The 12579-nt window shown below is 37.4% G+C and overlaps 1 protein-coding gene across 8 annotated transcripts in view; it reads left to right on the forward strand.

Annotated features, from left to right (window-relative positions):
• Positions 1-12579, forward strand: part of KIFAP3 (kinesin associated protein 3) — a 183104-nt gene that overhangs the window by 15537 nt on the left and 154988 nt on the right. Inside the window, exon 2 of one of the 8 annotated variants that reach the window (XM_005663106.3) lies at positions 9300-9375. The exons of the other annotated variants lie outside the window; for them this stretch is intronic. The gene's annotated coding sequence lies outside the window, so the exon portion shown is untranslated. The remainder of the gene's footprint in view (positions 1-9299; positions 9376-12579) is intronic. 8 annotated transcript variants of the gene reach the window in all.

A 12579-nucleotide genomic window follows, 5' to 3' on the forward strand; every position in this document is an offset into this window, starting at 1 on the left:
TAAATAAGTTCATCTATATCATTTTGGCCCATGCATGTCGCTGCAAATGCCATTATATCATTCTTTTTTATGGCTGAGTAATATTCCACTGTATATATGTACCACATATTCATCCATTCTTCTATCAGTGGACATTTAGGTTGCTTCCATATCTTGGCTATTATAAATAGAGCTTCATTGAACATTTGGTGCATGTATCTTTTCAAATTCTGATTTTCTCCAGATATATTCCCAGGAGTGGGATTGCTGGATCACATGGTGGTTCTATTTTTAGTTTTTCATTTATTTATTTGTCTTTTTACCTTTTCTTTAGCTGTTCCTGTGGCATATGGAGGTTCCCAGGCTAGGGGTCTAACTGGAACTATATCTGGCCTACGCCACAGCCACAGCAACATGGGATCCGAACCGCACCTGCAACCTACACCACAGCTCACGGCAACGCCAGATCCTTAACCCATTGAGCACGGCCAGGGATTGAACCTGCAACCTCATGGTTCCTAGTTGGATTTGTTGACCACTGTGCCACAATGGGAACTCCTAGTTTTAGTTTTTTAAGCAAGCTCCATTTTGATCTCCCTAATGGTTGTACCATGTTTCATCCCCACTAATGGTGTAGGGAGTTTCCCTCTTCTCCATACCCTCTCCAGTATTTATTGTTTGTAGACTTATTTTAAAAAATTTATTGCACATGATTTATAGTGTTCTGTCAATTTCTGCTGTACAGCAAAGTGACTCAGTATATACATGTATATACATTCTTTTTAATGTGTTTTCCATCATGGTCTGTCCCAAGAGTTTGGGTATAGTTTCCTGTGCTATGCAGTAGGAAATTGTTATTTATCCTTTCTAAATGTAATAGTTTGCATCTACCTAACCCCAAACTCCCAGTCCATCCCATTCCCTCCCGTTTCCACCTTGGCATCCACAAGTCTGTTCTGTGTGTCTGTGAGTCTGTCTCTGTTTCATAGATAGGTTCATTTACACCATATTTTAGAATTCACATATAAATGATATCTTATGATATTTGACTTTTTCTTTCTGACTTACTTCACTTAGCATGAGAATCTCTATTTGCATACATGTTGCTGAGAATGGCATTATGTTGTTTTTTTTATGTCTGAGTAGTGCTCCATTACGTATATATATCACCTCTTCTAAATCCATTCATCTCTGGATGGATATTTAGGTTGCTTCCATTTCTTGGCTATTGTGAATACTGCTGCAGTGAACATAGGGGTACATGTATCTTTTTGAATTATAGTGTTGTCTGGATATATGCCCAGGAGTGGGATTGCTGGATAATATGGTAATTCTATTTTCAGATTTCTGAGGACCTCAGTACTGTTTTCTGTAGTGGCTGTACCAATTTACATTCCCACCAACAGTATAGGAGAATTCCCTTTTCTACACACCCTTTCCAGCATTTGTTATTTGTAGACATTTTAATGATGGCCATTCTGACTCGTGTAAGGTGGTACCTCATTGTAGTTTTGATTTGCATTTTTCTAATAATTAGTGATATTGAGCATCTTTTCATTTGCCTACTGGCCATCCCTATGTCTTCTTTAGAGAAACATCTTTTTAGGTCTTCAGCTCATTTTTTGATTGGGTTGTTTTTTGTTTTTGAGTTGTTTGTATATTTTGGAGATTAAAACCTTGTCAGTTGCATCTTTGCAAATATTTTTTCCCATTCTTTAGGTTGTCATTTTGGTTTTTTGTTTTAATGGTTTCCTTTGCTGTGCAAAAGTTTGTAAGTTTGATTAGGTCCCATTTGTTTATTTTGTTTTTATCCTTTTGCCTCGGGAGACTGACCTAGTAAGATATTTATAAGATTTATATCAGAGACTGTTTTGCCTATGTTCTCTTCTAGGAGTTTTATGGTGTCATAGCTTATGTTTTAAGTCTTTAATCCATTTTAAGTTTATTTCTTGTGCATGGTTTGTGGATGTGTTCTAATTTCATTGATTTACATGCAGCTGTCCAATTTTTCCAGCACCAAAATATGTATTTGAGTGTTACATATTAGGTATATTCATGTGATGAGTGTAAAATTCTCTTCTTGAATTGATCCTTTTATCATTAAACAGTGTCTTTCTCTGGGACTTCCCATAGTGGCTCAGTGGAAACAAATCTGACTAGTATCCATGAGGACGTGGGTTCGATCCCTGGCCTCACTCAGTGGGTTAAGGACCCAGCGTTGTGGTGAGCTGTGGTGTAGGTTGCAGGCGTGGCTCAGATCCTGCATTACTCTGGCTGTGGTGTAGGCCGGCAGCTGCAGCTCCAGTTCAACCCCTAGCCTGGGAACTTCCATGTGCCATGGTGCGGCCCTAAAAAGACAAAAAGAAAAAAGTTTCTTTCTGTATCTTTTTTTATGGCCTTTGTTTTAAAGTCTGTTTTGTCTGATACGAGTATTGCAACTCTCACCTTCTTGTCATTTCCATTTGTGTAAAGCACATTTCTTCCATCCCCTTATTTTCAATATATGTATGTCCTTTGCCCTAAGGTGGGTTTCTTGTAGGCAGCCTATTGTAAGTTTTTGGGGTTTTTTGTTTGTTTGTTTTTGTCTTTTTGCCTTTTCTTGAGCCACTCCCGTGGCGTATGGAGGTTCCCAGGCTAGGGGTTTAATCAGAGCTGTAGCTGCCGGCCTATACCAGAGCCACAGCAACACGGGATCCAAGCCATGTCTGCACACAGCTCACGGCAATGCTGGGTCCTTAACCCACTGAGCAAGGCCAGGGATCGAACCCACGACCTCATGGTTCCTAGTCGGATTTGTTAACCACTGCATCATGACAGGAACTCCTTGTTTTGTTTTGTTTTTTTTTTTAATCCAATCTGCCACTCTTTGTCTTTAGATTGGAGCATTCAGTCCATGACATTTAAGGTAATTATTCATATATATGTATTTATTACCATTTTAAACTTCCTTTTCCAGTTGATTCTATGTTTCTTCTTTGTTCCTTTTTCATCTTGTGGTTTGATGGTTTCTTTAGATTTTATGCTTGTGTTCTCTTTCTTTAATGTTTGCTTGAGTCTGTTGTATGTTTTTGATTTGTGGTTGCCCTATTTTTCAAACTGTATGTACTTTCTTTAGACTGAAAATCATTTAGGCTCAAACATATTCTAAAAAAGAGTTTACACTTTCTTACTCTCCTTCCCCAAGTTTTCTTATTTTGATGTCCTTTTTAACATCTTCATATTTATGCTTTTGGTGTTCCTTGTGTTTATTATCACTTCACAAGTAGGTGTTTTGTTTTGTTTTCTTTTTTTAACTGTATACTGGTTTATTTACATGTTTACATTCCAGTTGTGGTTTTTCTCCTTCCTATTTCTTGTTTCTTTATTTCTTTTTTTTTTAGAGGAGATATTTCAGTATTTCTTTTAGGTTTAGAATTGGTGTATTCTTTTAGTTTTTGCTTGTTTGAGAAATTCTTCATTTCTCCTCCTATTCTAAAATATAATCTTGCTGGGTGGAGTATTCTAGGTTGCAGATTTTTCCCTTTTAGAACTTTGAATATATCCTGCAATCCCTCTGGCCTGTAGCCTTTCTGTAGAGAAATCAACTGATAGTCTTATTGGGGTTCCCTTGTAATTAACTTTTGTTTTTCTCTTGCTGCCTTTAGAATCCTCTCTTTAACTTTTGCCATTTTTATTATACTATGTCTTGGTGTAGGTTTGTTTGGGTTCACCTTATTTGGAACCCAGTGTGCTTCCTGTATCTGGGTACATATTTCCTTCGTTAGAATTTGGAATTCTTCAGCCACAGTTTCTTCAGATATTTTCAATCTCCTTTTCTTTTTCTTCTTCTGGAATCCCTATTATGCATAAATTGGCCCACTTGATGTTATCCCATGGATCTCTTATATTGCTTTCATTTTTTTTCATTTGCCTTTCTGTTTCCTGTCCTGATTGAGTGAGTCCCATTATTCAAGTCGCTTATTCGTTCCTCTACATTATTTATGCTGCTATTCTTGGCCTTTGGAAATTTTCTAATTTTTTCTTGTTTCATCCTTAGAAGTTCTAGTTCCTTTTTTAAAGTAATCAACATTGCTGTCAATAGCCTTTCTTAATATGTTCAGTATTTTCATTATATTGTTTTGAACTTGGTATCTATTAGACTGAAAATGTCTGTTCCATTGTTTGCTCCTTCAGGGGAATTCTCCTGTTCTTTTAACTGAGAATTGTACTTTTGCTTCTTCATTTTGCTTGTATTTCTCTTTCTATGTCAGTTGAGGGGAAACAATCATCTACAGTATCTTGAAAGGCTGTGTATATGCAGGAGCATCACTGTGTCACTTATGGGGATTTACTATTTTTTTGGCATGAGGGCTGCTTTTTGTTTGGATGCTTGCTGTCTCTTTCCTTGGCGTGTACAGGCCATTATCCCCTTTATAGGGGGTGTGCAGGTGCATTGCCTGTGTGCACTTGCAGGGAGGTGGAGGCAATGGGCAGCACCCAGTCATGGGGGTCATTGGCAGTGGTGGCAACCCCTGGGGAGATGGGGAGGAAGGTGATGCCCAGCTATAAGGCTCTTGGCAGGGGTGGCAGGCTGAGCATGCTCTTGGAGAGGTAGGGGTGGCGGGTGGTGCCCAGTCATGGAACCTTTGCAGTAGCTGCAACCCCTAGGGAGGTAGGGTTGGTGGGTAGTGCCTGATCGTTGGGCCCTTGGCAAGAGTGGTGGTGGTGGCAGGCCATGTGTGCTCCTGGGGAAGTGACAGATGGCGCCAGGTTTCCTGACCCTTGACAGTGGAGATAGCCCACAGGGGGTTGATGGAGGGTGGTGCCTGGTCTTAGGACTGTCTACAGCAGGGGCTGTGCCCACCTCTGGAGTTCAAGATGGCTCTTTTAGCTTTCATATGCTCCCGTAGCCCATATAAGTGATGCCCTGCTGCCTTCAAGCTCACACATGGAAAAAGAAGTTCCTGTGGCAGTCCTACTACCTCCTCTTGCACTCCCCAACAATAAGCCCTTGCTTCTCTGGCAGGCCCAGGGCTCCTCATTCCCTCTGCTGTGGCATACCACACTCTGTGCCCCTCAGGCTGTTTCCATGCAGCCAACCTCAGTCCCTCCCCAGGTCTCTCTGAAGCCCCAAGCTTCTTAGGCTGGGGTGTGCCAGGCAGTGCCACTGAATTTGTATATGGCTCTCTCTCTACTTTTACCCTCCTCAGACTGGCTGCTGCACTTTTCTCCAAAGCTTTGAAGCTACCCTTCTGCCCCAGGTGATCTCCCCACCAGTTAGGGGGTTTCCTGGCATGTGGAAACATTTCCTCTTTCACAGCTCTTTCCCAGGGGTGCTGGTCCTGTCCTGATTCTTTTCCTCTTCTCTCTCTTTTTTTGTTTTTTGTTTTTTTGTTTTTCCATTTTGTCCTACCAAGTTATGTGGAGATATTCTTGCCCTTGAGGTCTTCTGCCAGCATTCAATAAATGTTCTATGAGAATCATTCTACATGTAGGTTTTTTTTTTTTTAATGTATATGTATTTGTGGGAGAAAGAGAGCTCCATGTCCTACTCCTTTGCCATCTCGATCTGATGGCCTATTTGTGGACTTTTTGATGATGGTCATTTTGACTGGTGTGAGGTGATACATCAGTGTAATTTTGATTTACATTTCTCTGATCATTAGCAATGTTGAACAACTTTTCATGTGCCTATTGGCCATCTGTATGTCTTCTTTGGAGAAGTGTCTGTTTAGGTTTTCTGCCCATTTTTTGATTAGGTTGTTTGTTTTTTGTTATTGAGTTTATAAGCTGTTTGTATATTTTGGAGATTGATCCCTTGTTCAAGTGGATTAATATTGGATCATTAATTAGTATCATTTACCAATATTTTCTCCCATTTTGTGAGTTGTCAGTTCATTATGCTTATGGTTTGCTTTGCTGTGCAAAACTTTTAACTTTAATTAGGTCCTATTTATTTTTTTTTATTTTCATTGCTTTGGGAGGTGCGATCAAAAAGATATTGCTGTGGTTCATGCCAGAGAGTGTTCTTCCCATATTATACTCAGAGTTGTATAGTGTCTGGGTTTATATTTAGGTCTTTAATCCATTTTGAGTTCATTTTTGTGTATGATGTTAGAGAGTGTTCTAATCTCATTCTTTTACATGTAGCTGTCCAGTTTTCCCAGCACCATTTATTGAAGATACTGTCTTTTCTCCATTGTATATTCTTGCCTACTTTGTCATAGATTAGTTGACCATAGGTGTGTGTATTTATTTCTGGCCTTTCTATCCTTTTCCATTGATCACTATTTCTATTTTTGTGCCAGTGCCATACTGCTTTGATGACTACAGCTTTGTAGTATCGTCTGAAGTCAGAGAGCCTGATAGCTCCAGCTCTGTTTTGTCTCCCCACCCCAGGATGGATTGATCTTATATCATGTTTACTATCATTACTTTGAATTCTTTTTCAAGTTGATTGCCTATCTCCACTTCATTTAGTTGTTCTGAGATTTTATCTTGTTCCTTCTTCTGGAATATATTTCTCTGCTGTTTCATTTTGTTTAACTTTATTGTTTGTGGTCTCCTTTCTGCAGGCTCCAAGATCATAATTCCTCTTTCTTCTTTATCTATGCCTTGGTGGGTTAGTCTGGTCCAAGGGCTTGTGCAAGCCTTCTAATGGGAGGCACTGGTTTCTGCCCACTGGTGGGTGGAGCTGTGTCTTTTCCTCTGTTGGGCATGTCCATGACAGGGGGTATGTTTAGAGGTAGCTGTGAACTCTTTATGACTTTAGGAAGCCTGTTTACTGATGGGTGCATGTGGCTGTGTTCCCACTCTGTTGGTTGTTTTGGCCCGAGGCATCCTAGCACAGGAGCCTGTAGGCTGTTGAATGGGACCAGGTCTCTTTGCCAAAATGATTATCTCTGGGAGAGCTCCAGGCTCCTATGGAGTCACTGCTTTATGTTGGACCCAGTGCATATGAGACCTTGTGTGTGCCCTCCAAGAGAGGAGTCTTTTTCCCCCAGTCCTGTGGAGCTCCTGCACTCAAGCCCTGCTTGTCGTCAAAGCAAAATTCTCTGGGGGCTCCTTCTCTTGATTCCATGTCCTCAGACTGGGGAACTTTATTTGATGTGGGGCTCAGAACTCTGTCTTGTGTAAGAACCTTTGTGATATAATTATTTTTCCTTGTGTGGGTCTCCCACCTGGTGAGTATGAGATTTGATTATAATACTCTCCTACCATCTCATTGTGGCTTCTTCTCTCTCTTTGGATGTAAAATATCTTTTTTTTTTTTTTTTTTTTTGGTAGGTTCCAGTCTTTTTTATCAATGGTTGTTCAGCAGTTAGTTTTAATTTTGGTGTTTTCGTTAGAGGAGGTGGACTGCAAGTCCTTCTACTCTGCCATCTTGTCCAGAATCCTGTTTTGTCACTAGTGACCAATCTGGTGCTTGGTATACCTATGCTCTCAGTGATTGTTTGCCTTCTTTATTCTTGTTGTGGGTGAAACACCAAGTATATACCAAAAGCCAAAAGCTTTTGAGGGTTGTTCTTGTCATGGCGCAGCAGAAATGAATCCAACTAGGAACCATGAGGTTGCGGGTATGAACCTGGCATTGCTCAGGGGGTGAGGATCCAACATTGCCGTGAGCTGTGGTATAGGTCACAGAAACAACTCAGATCTGGCATTGCTGTGGCTGTGGCCTGGGTGGGCAGCTATAGCTCTGATTAGACTCCTAGCCTGGGAACCTCCATATGCCGGGAATGTGGCCCTAAAAAGCAAAAAAAAAAAAAAAAAGATACTTTTGAGGGCCCTGTTGAGATTAAAGTCATACCTCATTGTTTTGGTTATTGTAGTTTTATAGCACTTTTCAAAATTAGGAAGTGTGACTCTTCCAACTTTGTTCTTCTTTTTCAAGATTTTTGTGGCCATTCATGGTCCCTTATGTTTCTATGTGAATTTTAGGAGTGCTTTTCCATATCTGCAAGAAAGGCCTGGGATTTTGGTAGGGATCGTATTGAATCTGTAGATTACTTTGGGGAATATTGCTGACCTAACAATATTAAGTTGTCCAGTCTGTGGATATGCGATGTCTCCATTTATTTAGTCCTTATTAATTTCTTTCAACAATATTTTACAGTTTTCAGTATGTAAGTGTTGTACCTCCTTGCTTACTATTCTTTTTGATTGTAAATGGAATGATTTTCTCCATTTTCTTTTCAGAATTTTCGTTGTTAGTATATTAGAAATACAACATTTATGTGTGTACATTATGTATTTTGCAACTTTGCTGAATTTATTAGCTGTAATAGTTTTCAACACATGAGATTATGTCAGCTGCTGATAGAGTTTTGTTTCTTTTCAGTCTGGTTGCCTTCTATTCCTTTTCTATACCTCTTTGCTCTGGTTGAATTTCCAGTAGTGTGTTGAATGGAAGTGGTGAAAGCTGGTATCCTGATTTTAAGGAGAAGTCTTTCATTCTTTCATCATTGAGTATAATATTAGCCATAGAATTTTCATATATGTCCTTTATCATATTGAGGAAATTTCCTTTTATTTCTTTTATCGAATGTTTTAATCATGAAAGGATGTTGGATTTTGTCAAATTCTTTTTCTACTTCTTTGAAATAATAGTGTATTTTCCCCCCTTCATACTATTAATGTGTCATATTACATTAATTGATTTTCATATGTTGACTCTCCCTTCCCATTCCTAGGACAGACCCTACTTGGTCATGCTGTGTAATCCTTTTATATGCTTCTAGATACTGTTTGCTAATATTTTGAGGAGTTTTGCTTTTATATTCATTAAGGATATTCATCAGTTGTATTCACAAAATATATTGTTTTTATAGTGCTTTTTTATTTCCTTGGTATCAGAGTAATGCTGACCCAACAAAATGAATTAGAAAGAGTTCCCTCCTTTCCTCATTTTTGGAGGAGCTTGAGAAGATGTTATTTTTTCTTTAAATATTTGGTACAATTCACCAGTGAAACTATCTGGTCCTGGACTTTTCTTTGTTGAGAAGTTTTTGATTTCTGATTCAATCTGTTATTATAGGTGTCCTCAGAATTACTATTTCTTTTGAGTCAGTTTTGGTAGTTTGCGTATTTCTAGGAGTTTGTCCATTTCATTTGGTTATCTACTCTGTTGACTTACAATTGTTCATGGTATTACAGTATAGTATTATTAACCATAGTTGCAGTGCTGTACATTAGAATACCAGGACTTGTTTTCTTCATAGCTAGAAGTTTATATCTTTTGACCATCTTCATCCACTTCACCCATTCCCACTCCATACCAATTTGTCATCTGTACTTAGAGTTTAGATTTCATTTATTTGGGTTTTCTTTTTTGTTTCTAGATTCCACATATTCCTGAGATCATGTAGCATTTGTCTTTGTATCTGACTAAATAGCCAGATTTACGTAGCCCTCAAGGTATGTTGCAAAAGACAAAAGTTTCTTTTTATGGATGAATAATATTCCATTGTTGTGTGTTTGTGTGTGTGTGTACACTAAATCCTCTTTATTCATTTATCCATTGATTCACACCTAGGTTACTTTCATGTTTTGGCTATTGTAAATAATGCTATAATGAATGTGGAGGTGCATATATCTTTTTGAGTTACTGTCTTCATTTCTCTGGGATGAATATCCAGAGTAGAATTGCTGGATCATATGGAGTTCTATTTTCAGATTTTGAGAAAACACTGTACTGGTTTCCTTAGTGGCTGAACCAGTATAAATTCTGACCAACAGTTCACAGGGTCCCTTTTCATTAAATCCTTTCCTGCACTTATTATTTCTTGACTTTTTGATAATGGCCATTCTAACAGGTATGAGGTTTTGATTTTATCAAATCACTGATGATGAGTAAGTTGAACACCTTTTTATTTAATGTACCTGTTGGTCATCTGTATGTATTCTTTGGGAAAATGTCTGTTTAGATCCTCTACCCATTTCTTCCTCAGATTTTTTGTTGTTGTTATTGAGTTGTGAGTTCTTTTTTTTTTTTTTCTGTCTTTTTATCTTTTTAGGGCTGCACCTGCCACAATGGAGGTTCCCAGGCTAAGGGTCGAATCGGAGCTGTAGCCTCCAGCCTATGCCAGAGCCACAGCAACACCAGATCTGAGCCACATCTGCAACCTATGCCACAGCTCACGGCAACGCCGGATCCTCAACCCACTGGACAAGGCCGGGGATCAAATCCACAGCCTCATGGTTCCTAGTCGGATTCATTTCCACTGCGCCACAATGGGAACTCCATGTGAGTTTTTTATATATATTTTGTATATTAAATTCTTATCAGATATATGATTCGCAAATATTTTCTCTCATTTGATTGTTTGCCTTTTCACTTTGTTGATGGTTTTCTTTGCTCTGCAAGGTTTTTGATTTGCCTTAGTCCCTATAGTTTATTTTTGTTTCTGTTTTAGTTTTGGGGGGTCAGATCAAAAAAAGTATCATCAAAACCAAAGCCAGAGAGCTTAATGCTTATGTTTTCTTCTAGGATTTTTATGCCTTCACCTCTTACATTCAAGGCTTTAATTCATTTTGAGTTTCTTTCTGTGTGTGGTGTGAGATAGCAGTACAATTTCATTCCTTTCATGTGTCTGTCTAGTTTTTCCAACACTCTTTATTGAAGAGGTTATCTTTTCTGAAGTGTATATTCTTGGCTCTGATATCATCAATTAATTGACCATATATGTGTGGGTTTATTTCTGGGGACTATATTCTGTTTCATTAATCTGTGTATCTGTTTTTTATGCCAATACCATACTGATTTGATTACTATAGTTTTTTAATATAGTTTAAAAATTATTCTTTCTCAAGATTGCATTGGCTATTCAGGTTATTTAGTGATTCTGTACAAATTTTAGGATTGTTTGTTCTATTTTTGTGAAAAATGCCATTGAGATTTTGATAGGGATTGAATTGAATGTTTAGATTGCTTTGGGTAGTATGGACATTTTAACAATTTTCGTTCTTAGAATCCATAAGCATGGGATATCTTTCCATTTATTTGTGTCTTTTTCAATTTCTTTCATTATTGTCCTATAGTTTTCAAAATACAGGTTTTTATCTCCTTGTTAAATTTATCTCTTAGGTATTTTATTCTTTTTTTGATGCATTTGTAAATGGAATTGTTTTCTTAACTTCTCTTTCTTGTAGTTCATAGTAGTGTAATGAAACACAACTAATTTATATCTCTTAATTTTGTATTCTGCAACTTTACTGAATTTATTAGTTCTAATAGTTTTTTGGTGAAATCTTTAGGGTTTTCTGTATATCATGTTATATGCAAATAGTTATGGTTTTATTTTTTCCTTTCTGATTGAGATACTTTTTCTTCTCCTTCCGCAACTATTTTGGCTAGTATTTACACTATTATATGTTGACATCCTTGCCTTGTTCTTGATCTTTTAGGAAAAGCTTTCAGTTTTTCACCCTTAACTACAGTGTTAGATATGGGCTAGTCATGTATCATGTTGAAGTTCATCTCTATTCCTATTTGGTTGAGAGTTTTTATCATAAATGTATGTTGAGCTTTGTCAAATGCTTTTTATATACCTATTGAGATGATTAGATGTCTTTTATTCTTCATTTTGTTTGCAGTGTATCACATTGATTGATTTTGTGTTTGTTGAACCATCTTCACATTCCTGGAATAAATGCCACTTGATAATGATATATGATTGTTCTAATGTATTGTTGAATTTAGTTTGCTAGTATTCTGTTGAGAATTTTTGCATCTATGTCCATGAGGTTTTGTTTTGTTTTGTTTTTCCTTATTGTATCCTTGTCTAGTTTTGTTTTGTTTTTCCCTTTTGTATCCTTGTCTAGTTTCCTTATTGTATCCATAGTGAGGCTGGCCTCATGAAATGAGTTTTGGAGTGTTCTCTTCAGGTTTGGGAAGATTTTGAGAAGGATTGTTGTTAACTCTTCTTTAAACATTTTATAGAATTCACCCGTGAAACCATCTGGTCCTTTTGTTTGTTGGAAGGTTTTTTGACTACATATATCTCCTTCTTAGGAATTGGTCTGTTCTGATTTTCTTTTCTTAATAATTCAATCTTGGGAGGTTGTATGTTTCTAGAAATGTATCCATTTCTTGTAAGTTGTCTAATTTGTTGGAGTGTAATTGTTAATAGTAGTCTCTTGAAATCTTTTGTATTTTCTTGGTAATGTCTCCTCTTTTATTTGTGATTTTATTTGTGGAGGTACTCATTTCACTTTGCTTTATTGCACTTCACAGATATGGTACTTTTTTTTATAAGTTAATGTTTGTGGCTTTTGATTTTATTTGTGGAGGTACTCATTTCACTTTGCTTTATTGCACTTCACAGATACGGTACTTTTTTTGTAAGTTAATGTTTGTGGCTTTTGAGTCAGGCAAGTCTGTTGGTGCCATTGTTCCATGTTTACTTCATGTCTGTGCCATATTTGGTAATTATCACCATATTTCAGACTTTTCCATTATTATTATATTTTATGGTGATCTGTGATCAGTTATCATTGATAATACAAAAAGATGTCTTCTTGAAGGCCAGATGGTTAGCATTTTTTAGAAAGAATTATTTTTTTACTTAAGGTATGTCAATTGATTTTTAAGCATAATGTCATTGCACACTTAATATATTA

This window comes from Sus scrofa, chromosome 4 (assembly GCF_000003025.6).
Source record: "Sus scrofa isolate TJ Tabasco breed Duroc chromosome 4, Sscrofa11.1, whole genome shotgun sequence".
Lineage (NCBI taxonomy): Eukaryota > Metazoa > Chordata > Mammalia > Artiodactyla > Suidae > Sus > Sus scrofa.